The following is a 13,564-nucleotide window of genomic DNA, read 5'->3' as shown; positions in this document are numbered from 1 at the left end:
ATCATATCAACTCAACAGTACAGCTTACACAAAACTTCCATTAAGCTAAGACAAATCTAACATTTCATGATATGTTCTCAGAAAATCTGGCTGCTTTTCATTTCCCCTCTCCCAAACACTTAAATATTACCTTTGAAACTTTTCACATTCCAAGCAGCAGTGGTTATATAACCTGACGCTCCTCTCTATTTGATATTCCTTGACAGTATGGAGAGGTCACAGCTATTCAGAACGAGTATTCTGCTAACTATTCCATACATTACTAAAACAGGAGGCTCAATTCAAAAAAGGTAATCAGGTTCTCAGGACACTAACCATATGTGTCAGGACTGAAGACCCTGCCTATTGTGCTACCTTGACAAAAAGAGAGTCAAAGCTGTACAGAGGCAAAACAACTAATGACACAAGAAAAGTACATCTCAGCATTTTATTTATTCAGGGCTTTTGGTACAGACATGAGCAAGGTGTGGTATGTAAACTAAAATGCCTCAGGACCAAATCTCAATTCCATCCCTGTTTCTTTATTGTTCCTGGAGATGGGGTTGAAGGGACTGTAATTTACTGCTGTCCATGTCCATTAATACCGATCTCAACTCAGCTATTTTGTCCAGTGACTGGGCAAGACCCCACGCATTTGTTGCCCACCTGCTCCAGGGAACAGTTAGGGCACTAAATGTTGCCCTATCTCCTATAAGATAGAAATCTCACATTGGTACCTTCTTTGTGTTTTGTCAAATCTGTAGTGAAAATGTTCTTAAAATGAACAACATGTACTGGGTCATCATCTGAGGCTGCTATAATAGGATATATAGGGCAAAATGCAGGTAAAACAGAGCAGGGGACAATACAATTCTGCCGCAAGGAGTTCAGTCAGAAATTTAATTAACGCTTATTTTTTTTAATGAGTGTCATCAGCATGGAAGCGTGTCCTCTGGAATGGTGGCTGAAGCATGAAGGGGCATATGAATGTTTATCATATCAGGCACGTAAATACCTTGCAATGCCGGCTACAAAAGTGCCATGCAAATGCCTGTTCTTACTTTCTGGTGACGTTGTAAATAAGAGAAGGGCAGCATTATCTCCCTTAAATGTAAACAACTTGTAGGCTCTGAAGTTTCACATTGTTTTGTTTTTGAGTGCAGTCACATAACAAAAAAAAAATCAACATTTTTAAGTTGCACTTTCACAACAAAGAGATTGCACTACAGTACTTGTATGAGGTAAATTGAAAAATACTATTTCTTTTATTTATCGTTTTTACAGTGCAGATATTGTTAAGCAACAATAATATACATTTCGATTTCAATTATAACACAGAATACAATATATATGAAAATGTAGAAAAACATCCAAAATATTTAATAAATTTCAATTGGTATTCTATTATTAACTGCAATTAATCGAAGCCCTAGTTTATATTATATTTCTCATGCTACCATCACAATACTTTAAACTACTATTTCAAGGCAGATGAAACCTATATAACTATAGACCAAAGGCAGTTAATCTGTATCCAAGACCATTGTATTAAATAAAGATCTCCTGACTAATGTCAACTTTGTTTATTATTCATAACCCCTCCATGTCACTTTCCTTCTTGGTTATTTTTTATCTCACTTTCACATCCTGCTCATTTTATTTGTTGCTTTACTTTTGTTTCTTTGCTCCTCCTTGTCAGGTTAGATCATGGAATGTGCAGATGTGGCTGTCAGTACTTAAGACAGATAAAGCAATATGACTGTTTATTCAAAATGACATTGTCACTACTGCTTTAAGAGATTAACAAAAGACCAGATACTTCAGTATTTCTGCTGCTTCTGAAAAAGCGCTTTAGTGAAAAAAGATTGATAGCTGTGCTTCTGAATACTGGTGTGCTGTAGAGTAACTGGCTTCTAATGGAACAGTCTGTAAATGTTTGTTCTGCCCCCACCCCTTACTTTATAATATGGGTAACTCATAAGCAACTATGGTGTTGGAAGCCTATATCATAAATATAAAGGGAAGGGTAAACCCCTTTGAAATCCCTCCTGGCCAGGGGAAAGCTCCTCTCACCTGTAAAGGGTTAAGAAGCTAAAGGTAACCTCGCTGGCACCTGACCAAAATGACCAATGAGGAGACAAGATACTTTCAAAAGCTGGGAGGAGGGAGAGAAACAAAAGGTCTGTGTGTCTGTCTATATGCTGGTTTCTGCCGGGGATAGACCAGGAATGGAGTCTTAGAACTTTTAGTAAGTAATCTAGCTAGGTATGTGTTAGATTATGATTTCTTTAAATGGCTGAGAAAAGAATTGTGCTGAATAGAATAACTATTTCTGTCTGTGTATCTTTTTTGTAACTTAAGGTTTTGCCTAGAGGGGTTCTCTATGTTTTTGAATCTAATTACCCTGTAAGATATCTACCATCCTGATTTTACAGGGGGGATTTCTTTATTTCTATTTACTTCTGTTTTTATTAAAAGTCTTCTTGTAAGAAAACTGAATGCTTTTTCATTGTTCTCAGATCCAAGGGTTTGGGTCTGTGGTCACCTATGCAAATTGGTGAGGCTTTTTATCCAACATTTCCCAGGAAAGGGGGGGTGCAAGTGTTGGGAGGATTGTTCATTGTTCTTAAGATCCAAGGGTCTGGGTCTGTAGTCACCTAGGCAAAAGCCTTGGTGAGGCTTTTTACCAAACCTTGTCCAGGAAGTGGGGTGCAAGGTTTTGGGAAGTATTTTGGGGGGAAGGACGCGTCCAAACAGCTCTTCCCCAGTAACCAGCATTAGTTTGGTGGTGGTAGCGGCCAATCCAAGGACAAAGGGTGGAATATTTTGTACCTTGGGGAAGTTTTGACCTAAGCTGGTAAAGATAAGCTTAGGAGGTTTTTCATGCAGGTCCCCACATCTGTACCCTAGAGTTCAGAGTGGGGGAGGAACCTTGACAGCCTATGACAGAAAGGGCAGCCTAGTGGAGTTTGAAGTCAAAATGGGTCTCCATTTGGTTACAAGGATGTGATTGCGCTGAGATGATTGCTGATTAGACCTTAGACCATTTATAAAAAAAAAAACAGAGCCTCTATCCAGAGCTCTAGAAGCCTTTGGAGTGTTGAAGACAGACATAGAAATAAACAAACAATGGGGCAGATTCTTACTACTGAAGGGAGATATAGAGGGTAACAACACTTATACTCACCCATTGGCTGGCTAACCAGACCTTGTATCCAGGCTCATAGCTGTTGGCAAGTATATTACTATGGGTAAAAATCCAAGTAATTATGAATTTGCATAGATTTGCATAAATTGAAGTAGATCTTGTCTAGACTGGGAATTTCCCCAATTGTAGCCATTGGTGAGGCTACACCAGGCAATCTCAGTTGGGGTAGACTGCACTGGTGCAAATAACAGCCTTTTCTGTCTACACTAAAGGTTGAACCAGTGCAGCTTTGCTGTGTTCTCTCAAAAGGCGAGGGAATGGAGGACATGGCCAGTTTAGAGACATTTTCCAAGTAGACTAACAGGTGTTCCATGTACACCCATAGGCAGGTCAGAGAAACTGCTGTTTGGGGAAAACCTGATTTCTAAAGTTAGCTACAGCACTTGACCCAAGGTTTAAGAATCTGAAGTGCATTCCAAAATCTGAGAGGGATGAGGTATGGAGAATGCTTTCAGATATCTTAAAAGAGCAACACTGCGATGCAGAAACTACAGAACCCGAACCACCAAAAAAGAGAATCAACCTTCTGCTGGTGGCATCTGACTCAGATAATGATAATGAAAATGAACATGCATTAGTCGCTCTGCTTTGGATTGTTATCGAGCAGAACCCGTCATCAGCATGGACGCATGTCCCCTGGAATGGCTGTTGAAGCATGAAGGGACATATGAATCTTTAGCACATCTGGCACGTAAATATCTTGCGACGCCGGCTACGACAGTGCCATGTAAATGCCTGTTCTCACTTTCAGGTGACATTATAAACAAGAAGCGGGCAGCATTATCTCCTGCAAATGTAAATAAACTTGTTTGTCTCAGCTATTGGCTGTACAAGAATTAGAACTAAGTGGACTTGTAAGCTCTAAAGTTTTACGTTGTTTTATTTTTGAATGCAGTTATTTTTTGTACATGATTCTACATTTATAAGTTCAACTTTCATGATAAAGAGATTGCACTACCATATTTGTATGAGGTAAATTGAAAAATATTTTTTACAGTGCAAATACTTGTAATCAAAAATAAATATAAAGTGAGCACTGTACACCTTTGTGTTCTGTGTTCTAATTGAAATCAATATACTTGAAAATGTAGAAAATATCCAAAATATTTAAATAAAATGGTTTTCTATTATTGTTTAACAGTGTGATTAATCGCACAATTTATTTTTTTAATTGCACAATTAATCATGATTAATTTTTTTTATCGCTTGACAGCCCTAATATAAACCCTATGTTATTCTTCACTACAGTATCACTACTGGAATGGAATAATGTATCAATTTTATTCCTTAAAATGTGTGGCAGTGTTTTGGTTATGTAAAAATAGTAGGAAGTATTTTTGCAGTCAGGCACATCTTATCAAAAGATAACTAGCACAAAAATAAAATAAGAAACTTTTGAAAAGCTCAACATAGCTGTGACAGAATCTAACAAACATTAAATGGTTCTGCAGTATATAGCTAATGACAATTGGAGTTGTCACTGAACAAAACACTGAATAAAAGTGAATATTAATGGTTGTTAATACTGCAGCCATTCATTTGGTGTATCAGAAAAGCCTTTACTATACATGGCAGATGTACAGTATTGATCCTGAATAAATCAAAGTCCCACAAATAGCTTAGTAAGTAATATTATGAATATAAATTTGCACACACACAAAAAATCTAATCAGAGCTCTATTCCTTGCTGGACACAACAATTAGCACTGTGCTGGGCAATTACCCAATTAAGAATCATGCAGTTATTTTACAGGCAAAAAAATTCCATAGCGAGTTTCTTGTATATGGTCTGTAAATAACTGCTGGGATTAGTGAAACAATCGCAGGATCAAACACTAGTAATTTAAACAGCTGATATTCTTACTTCAAAATGTGTCAAGTACTGCCAAACATATCGCATCACTCAGCAAAATGTCAGCCATTGACAGTGATAATGCAACATGCAATCTGAATCAGTCTGAGAAACTGGAAGAAAAAAAAAAGAATTTAGTGGGGTATCCTGGCCATAAAAAAAAAAGAAAGAGTAAAATAGAGTTTACATAGAGAAAGGGTGGTAAACTACATAATAAACTCAATCCTGGAGAGGTGGGATAATGGATTAGAGTTCACGTTGTACTCTCTGTCAGTACCTGGCCCTAGCTGGGGAAGCTAATGATCCAACCAGCAGACCAAATTTGATGATGAATCCTGGTCATGTGCCACGTGTGGCACGTTGCACATACACTAAGAAGAACTCAATCCTGCAAGGCATTAAGCACTCTAACTCCAATGCAGTGAATTACTTTAAGCACACACTTAATTTTAAGCATCCAAACAGTCCCCATTGACTTCAATACTGACTACAAACATATTTAACATTAAAAACGCATGCTTAAGTGGATCAGGGCCAAAGCACTCTGCAATTTCAGAACTGAACTCAGTAAGAGCTCAGTAAAATAGGAAGCTTTGGAGCATGGAGATCATCATTTGCTATCTATCACATTTGTCTCACTGGTTTGACATCTTCCTTCAGGATGCATATGGCAATAAGCATCAGAGACCATAAATTTAGATGTAGCTTTTTATTATTAGTCACTAATAAGACCCCCATTAATTCAGTCAAGATTTAGGCATTCAACCTTGCATGAATTACTGAGACATGGCTGGATGACAGCTTTACCCAACCAAATATCTGAGCCAGTGACATATGGCTGAGTTTTTGTATTGGATCTCCAGAGCAGAATGTATCTTGTGCCAAAGATGAAAGAATCATCTTATGTGTGTGGATCCTAGGATAGAGTACATGGGTAATTTTAGTGAGTTACCTATTCTCCTTGTCAGGAATTTGCTGGAATTCCTGCCAGACCCTAATGGGATTTTGCCTGGTCTCCGACTGGAATTTCGGAGCCTTCTTGTTTGGGCAATTTTAGCATATTTATATATAGGCATTTCTACCACACACACAGTAGCAACTGATCAATGTATAAACGCACAAATAAGTCATCTATCTCTTCCTTCTCCTCTTTTTAAGGTGCTTTCTTACCATTACTGGGTGCTAATGTTGGGTCTTTCTACACCTATTTTTTAACAAAGCTGTATGGGGAAGTTCTAAGGTGCTCTGCTGGACACATCTAAGTGTGGTGAGACGAGGTTTTATCTAATCTCCTGTAGAGTTTTATAAATCACAGAATACTCTGATTCCAAATATTATGAGTTGAAGCCTGGGCTTCATTAGCAGAAGCATCTCCATTCAGCATGGGGCTAAGTGGAATGCATAAGATCTCTTCAAAGCCCTGACTGGGCTAGGGCTAAGTTAAGGATTTTGAAATCAATCCAAAATTCAATTGGTATCTAATATAAAAGTGCAGAGTGGGTTTTGTTCACAGTACTGCTAAAGAGGCATGTTTACCATTCAGAGAGCAATGCCTTCCACCCCAAAGGTGGCCGAATTTCAGTGGTGAATGTATGATTCCTATATATCCCTGTGTCAGAAAGTTTATTTAGCACTTTAGGATGTTTACTAATAAAATCAGTTGAGACACCTGCCCCTCACATGTTTATCTCCCCAGTGGCTGTTGCAAATAAGACACACATATCCCCTGTGCATATTTTACTTTCTATCATCCACACACATCATTATTACTGTTTGTATTGTGGTAGTACCTACGAGCCCCAGGAACAGACCCCTGGAAACAACCATGCTAGATGCTGTACACAGAACAAAAGGATTTTCCATGAGGACCAAGAGCTTATAAACCTGTGAAAATCCCACCCAACCCGATGAGAAAGATATCTTTGTTCTGGCCTCCTTACTCCCTACATGCATTCCCCTGAATCTGCAAAAGTTGGACTTTCATCTCATTCACCTTCCTGAAAACCATCATCTAGGACTCAACAACTGCAAGTTGCGTGTGCTGTGCAGGTGCAAATTTAGCAGCATTTTGGTAAGTCACATTTGGCTTCCAGGATGAAGAGCACTGTAAGCACCATACTTATTCTTCCGTTATAATTAATATATAGGCAGACACTTACTGTTACAAGTGCCAAAGCTCAGTGGGGATCATTCCAAGAAGCATCTGCCTCATCTACTGGCACTGACTTTGAGACAATCTGCACTCTGCATCTGTGCCTGGAACAAAGATCACACAGTAGCCACTGCACTAGCAGAGCCCAACTACAGAGTGAATGTATGGCTCACCTCCCAAGCTATTATCCCTCATTTATTACTACTAACAATGGAGCCAATGTTCCAAGAGAAATACGATACAGCAAGTCCATGTGTGCACCATATTTTGAACATTATGTAATCCTGCTGGTACATAGTTTTCTTATGACTGTCTGAACATTTGGGCTGACCTTGTGGCCAGCAGTTGCACTTTGCTCTGACCCAGGAAAGAGCCAATATTGGGGAAAGGGAGCCACAGGAATCTATTTAGAGAAGAGGAAATAAGGACATTATTTAAAAAGTCATCTCAGGTGGCAAAATTATAGCTGTAACTCTTTTAAGCATGTAGTGAAAACACACAATTCATACAGAACTGCAGTATTCTAACTGAAAATGTCCTCTGTTCATCAACTCAGACAGCATTTTCAGGGCAGCAAGGGAGATTGCTCTTCAGTTAGCAAGGCTCTGACTACTGAGAATGATTGACATTCTCAATGGTTAACATGGAGACATCTCATCCAGAAGATGCAACTGTGGATATAGCTTGTGACAGACACCAATAAGGATGAGTGGTGTGCAAAGGAACCCCATGAGCACAACTATATGAAAGGACACGATAGCAGCACTTAAAAGATGTGACCTTTGCTGACTTGAAGCTGACCGTCTTAAAAGGTAGGTATGACATTAGCTAAATGAATGGTAAACTACTAACATTTCTATGATGCAAAAAGCCACTATTTTAACAAACTGCCTCTCTGTTTGATTTTATTATTTATACAAATTCAATTATAAGAGGACAAGCCTCCCCGCAGTTATTAAGAGCCCATTTCTGCCACACTTCCTCATACTGATTGCAATGGGAATTCTGACAGAGTTCATTGCTAATTAATAAGAGTCAGGGTGAAGAATGGGTCCCTACAGTGCTGACCCAACACCCACTAAAGTTCACGGAGAGACTCCCAATGACTTCAATGGGCCTTGGATGGGGCCCTTGCTATGTAAATCACACAATATACAATGTACCATATCTCTGACATTTCTTCCTTCAGAATAAAAATCCCATTTGCATCTTTTGCAAGAATAAACAGTGATATTAGCTACTGTATTTTTGGCTAAATTTAGAATGGATAGATGCTCCACCCACACGGGCTTGATCCAAAGCCCATTCATGTAAATGGCAGCTTCTCACTTACTTCAACAGGCTTTGGATCAGGCCCTAATCATTCTTCATATCCTCGGTTTTACAACTTAAAGGCTGCCATCCATCCCAGAAGCATCTGTACAATGGGAATGGGTGAAGTGAATGCTCTTTTGCTGAGCATTTTAAGATTTTGGCAAGACAATATATCAGAGTCATTATGACTTTTATTTCTAACCTTGCTAGAATTTAAACAATTATAAGCTTGAATTTGTTTAATGTAGAGAATTAACAATTTACATCACAGCTGGCAATGATTTCTCTGTGTTAAATTATTACAGTAATAAAGGCATAGTTAATGTAGTGCTTTAGGCTACATTTACACTGGACACCACTGGACAGCAGCAAATAGGGTATGTGTGGCTACACGCCACAGTGAAAAGCAGGGTGCATCCACAGTGTGGTGTGGAGCTACATGGGTCAGTGAAAAACTAGTGGAGGAAGGCAGAGGGGAAAGGCTTGACAGTGGGGAGCTGCTGGGGCCTCTCCCCAGCCAGAGCCTTTCCCTGCTGCTGGAGTCTTTCACTGCAGCAGGGAAAGATTCTGGCAGCTCCCCACTGCAGGAGTTTTTCTCTGCTTCCTCTCCACTGCTGAAGTCCTTCCCTCACTGCTGGAGCTTTTCCCTGTGGCAGGAAAAGGCTCCAGCAGCAGGGAGGCAGCTGGACACCACATTGCTAACAACAGTGCACACCGGGGAAGCACTGCTTGGGCGAGTAGAGAGCTCTGTAGGCATATACCCAGACACAGACCCCACCAACTTCCCCCTCACTTACATCTTTTAAGCCAGCCGCAGCTCCCTATTCCTTTGTTTTTCAGCAGCTTTTGAAAAGCTTTCTTTCATAAAAAAAGTAATTTGAAACACATGCTGGTCATTTGCAGAGAGTTGGTTGGTCACTTGATTGGCAGGTCTTGTTTCAAGCTGCTAAACTGCACTAACAGACAGAATATAGTCCTCATATTATTTTTCCACTTGAGCAACTGCTAACTGTGTCATGAATGGTACAGTAGTTGGTCCACAGGACAATCCCTCTAAGTCATTCACACTATGGCCCTACCAGCCCTGTAATGTTGCCAGACATTTCCCATTACAAGATAGCGTTTTCAGTTGCTTATAATTTTACCAAACTATAACTGAACTTTTGGACTGAAATTTTACATGCCAAGAGTCTGCCACAGGTTGAATATTTTTCTCCTGTAAGTTCAATTAAAATGGTTCAGCTGTTTCCAAGAATGAGGGTAGGAACCGTTGTTTTGCCCATGTTAAAGTCTGGCAACGTTTTGTTTGAACAGCACTGCAGCCCCCATGCTTTGGAGCAGGGATTTGAAATTTGGAATGGACATGGCCTTTGTGTCACAGATGTACCTTATGCATGATAATTTTACCAAATTTGGCCAAATTATAAAAACCAGAAATCAGTTTGTACCTACTCAATAGACCTCAGCATTAGCAGCTAAAGTCTCTGAAGATTCCTGTCATAAATATAAAGGGAAGGGTAAACCCCTTTGAAATCCCTCCTGGCCAGGGGAAAGCTCCTCTCACCTGTAAAGGGTTAAGAAGCTAAAGGTAACCTCGCTGGCACCTGACCAAAATGACCAATGAGGAGACAAGATACTTTCAAAAGCTGGGAGGAGGGAGAGAATCAAAGGGTCTGTGTCTGTCTATATGCTGGTCTTTACCGGGGATAGACCAGGAATGGAGTCTTAGAACTTTTAGTAAGTAATCTAGCTAGGTATGTGTTAGATTATGATTTCTTTAAATGGCTGTGAAAAGAATTGTGCTGAATAGAATAACTATTTCTGTCTGTGTATCTTTTTTGTAACTTAAGGTTTTGCCTAGAGGGGTTCTCTATGTTTTTGAATCTAATTACCCTGTAAGATATCTACCATCCTGATTTTACAGGGGGGATTTCTTTATTTCTATTTACTTCTATTTTTTATTAAAAGTCTTCTTGTAAAAAACTGAATGCTTTTTCATTGTTCTCAGATCCAAGGGTTTGGCTGTGGTCACCTATGCAAATTGGTGAGGCTTTTTATCCAACATTTCCCAGGAAAGAGGGGGTGCAAGTGTTGGGAGGATTGTTCATTGTTCTTAAGATCCAAGGGTCTGGGTCTGTAGTCACCTAGGCAAAAGCCTTGGTGAGGCTTTTTACCAAACCTTGTCCAGGAAGTGGGGTGCAAGGTTTTGGGAAGTATTTTGGGGGGAAGGACGCGTCCAAACAGCTCTTCCCCAGTAACCAGCATTAGTTTGGTGGTGGTAGCGGCCAGTCCAAGGACAACGGGTGGAATATTTTGTACCTTGGGGAAGTTTTGACCTAAGCTGGTAAAGATAAGCTTAGGAGGTTTTTCATGCAGGTCCCCACATCTGTACCCTAGAGTTCAGAGTGGGGGAGGAACCTTGACAATTCCATCTTCAGTGAGCATACTTGAGGCTCTCACAGCTCCCAGTGCTGACCAGACTCTGCACACGCCATCCCCACAGAGCAGCTGAGCATGCTCCTTCCAGCCCAGACATACAAAAGCAAAAAGCCAGACCTTCCCTGTAATAGTTGCTCCGGGCCAGGTTGTGGCAGGACATAGGAACAGAAAGCACGGAGCTTGTCTCTCCTGTGCTCTTAGTGAACCTGCCCTCTGGCCGTGGAGACAGAAATTGCCCGATTCCAATGCAGAGGGGACAAAAGCCAGACTGGGGTAAGGAAAAGGGCTAGATTGCAACTGGGAGCTGGTGGGACTGGGACTAAAGGGAGGGTGGTGAGAGAAACTGTGTCTAGCAGTGTTAGGAGAATGGGACTGGGAGCCAGGGGGACCAGGACCGAGATACCAGAGGTTGGGAAAGGAGAATAAGACTGATTACTGGGGAGGAAAGGAGGGGGAGAATGAGAGCCAGTTGCCTCGGGGACGGGAATACCACTGAAATCAGAGGAAGAGCTGGGCGTAGGGATGGAGACTGGGACTAGTTGGGCATGGAAACTGGGACTAGGAACAAGTGGGGGGAGGGAATGGAAATCAGCATGAAAAGGGATGAGAGACAAATCTGACAAGCAGCTGAGGTACTGGGGGAGACTGAGAGGAGAAGCCTGGAAAGGGAGACTAAGAAAGGGAGTCAGTGAATGGGAGGGAGAGACATATCAGATGGAGGAGCTAGGAGAAAGGAACTTGCAGTGGCTGGGAAAAGTGACTGGGATTGGGTATGGGTAGTAGACTGGGACTCTGAAAGCAAGCCCCAAGGGGGGAGACTATGACTAGCAGGTATGGAATTGGACTGGGATGAGAAGGCTGAAGAGCCAGGACTAGGGCAAGGAGCCAGAGTTAGTGAAGAGGTAGGACTGGGACAGGGACAAGTTGGCAGGAATGGGACAGCAGAGTCTGTGCCAACTAGAGCACACCTCCCTCCAGAGACTGGAATGGGACCCAAGATTCCAGAGTCTCATCATTCCTCTGCTGAATGCAAATACCTGTGAAATCCACTCCCAAACTGTATTTCTCTCATCCCCATCTAATTCTGGTCCACATAGCAACAGTATCATAGTCACTTGAGCTAACACAAAAAGTGATAGAGGTCAGTGCTAAATGTTCTAACCATGCTGATGAATCATGGGGGTGTCAGTAATGCCACATGATGTAATTTTGGATGGGGGTCACTTTGCTTTTTGAAAACCTTGGCAATTACATACAAAAAAGTTATGGTAAAACATTATTATTAGGGTAGCAAAGTCACACGCTCAAAAGTTAGGATTGCCAGAATTAAGACTGGCCATCCAACTTTAATTAATCAGCTTTGTAAATATACATTATGATACATTCTTTAATAACATGACACAAACCATTATTTCCACATGACCCATGTGCTGAGGATGGATGGTGCTCAAGCTCTTAATCGGTAGCTAGTCAAATATTTTGTTTTTGTAACTTTTGCGTGCTTAATTTTGGAACCTTAATAATGGTTTAGTGCAGCTTCTATGTATAGAATACCAGGAATATCTCAAGATGATAAGATGGTATAATTAGAGAGTCTGGCCTGTTCAACAGCACACTTATTTCTGGAGGTCATGGATTCAAGGCCCAAATCAGCTCATGACCATTTCTGATACCATTCCTTTAACATTTCTCTCCTGGCTGCATTTCAGCTAGGAACAATGGCCTTCTCTCACCCCTCACATGTGCGTATTCTCCCCTTGTTAGAACATCAATGCATTCTTAGTTGGGCAGAGTCCATGACTATGTCCACAGGAAAAAGGCAGGGTACGACTGGGCAGCCAGTTACTACTGAAAACAACATTGTGGACCTGATTCCATTCTAACTGAAATCAACAGCAAAATCAACACTGACTTCAATGGAAGAGTTGTTGGCCTCCATATGGACCTCAAAGTGGGAAATACTGTGTGAACAGGGCTGGCTGTAGCAATGGGGTGAAGTGCACTTTCAAAGCAGGGGAAATGGGAGCCATTCCCCATTTTCAGTATGTCCATCTCTCTCCATTCCCCTTTATATACACTTCAGTTTAGTTATTAGAAGAGATGGGCTAGATTCTGCGGTGCACCTCCAGAGAGACAGCACAGGAGACAAAGGCCAGGTCACAGAAGAGGGAAAAGGTGTGGTTTGCACTGTCCATGTACTCTCTGGATTCTTAGTTGCTAATAGTGGATGAAACAGCCCTCAGCATAAACTAGAGCAGCCTCTGAGGGCTACTGCTGAGAATCCCCCATAGCACTCAGCACTGTGAGTATGTCCTCTCCTACCTCCAGTGTACCTCTTACACTGAGACTTGCTAGGGCTTTACATCAGCCCTATGTTGCACCTGTGACAGAGGATTCTTCTCCCAGACCCTCATAGCTCCTGAGAGACTTCTACACACCACCACAGTGACGTATGGGGCTTAGAGTTGTGTCCAGGATCAACCTCCTTCCTCCACCCAACGTATCTCATGTTGCTTCATTGACAGAAAAACTGCATTCCCCATAGAAAATGCTACTTAAAAATAAATTTAAGTACCAGCTCTTACTCACAAGAACAGCCCCTCTGAAATAAACAGAACTA

General features: G+C 41.1%; 1 long non-coding RNA gene across 1 annotated transcript; it reads right to left on the bottom strand.

Moving 5' to 3' along the window:
- Positions 1-3,750: 3,750 nt before the first annotated feature.
- Positions 3,751-7,644, bottom strand: LOC140895729 (uncharacterized). The gene is made up of 3 exons (XR_012154331.1): positions 7,199-7,644; positions 5,052-5,152; positions 3,751-3,974 (listed from the first exon to the last, which is right to left on the bottom strand). It is a non-coding gene; the product is annotated as an uncharacterized lncRNA (long non-coding RNA).
- Positions 7,645-13,564: the final 5,920 nt, after the last annotated feature.

Source organism: Lepidochelys kempii, chromosome 11 (genome assembly GCF_965140265.1).
Source record: "Lepidochelys kempii isolate rLepKem1 chromosome 11, rLepKem1.hap2, whole genome shotgun sequence".
NCBI classification, from domain to species: Eukaryota; Metazoa; Chordata; order Testudines; family Cheloniidae; genus Lepidochelys; species Lepidochelys kempii.
Note: the sequence above shows the minus strand (reverse complement) of the source record. Positions and strands in the feature narration are given on the sequence as shown.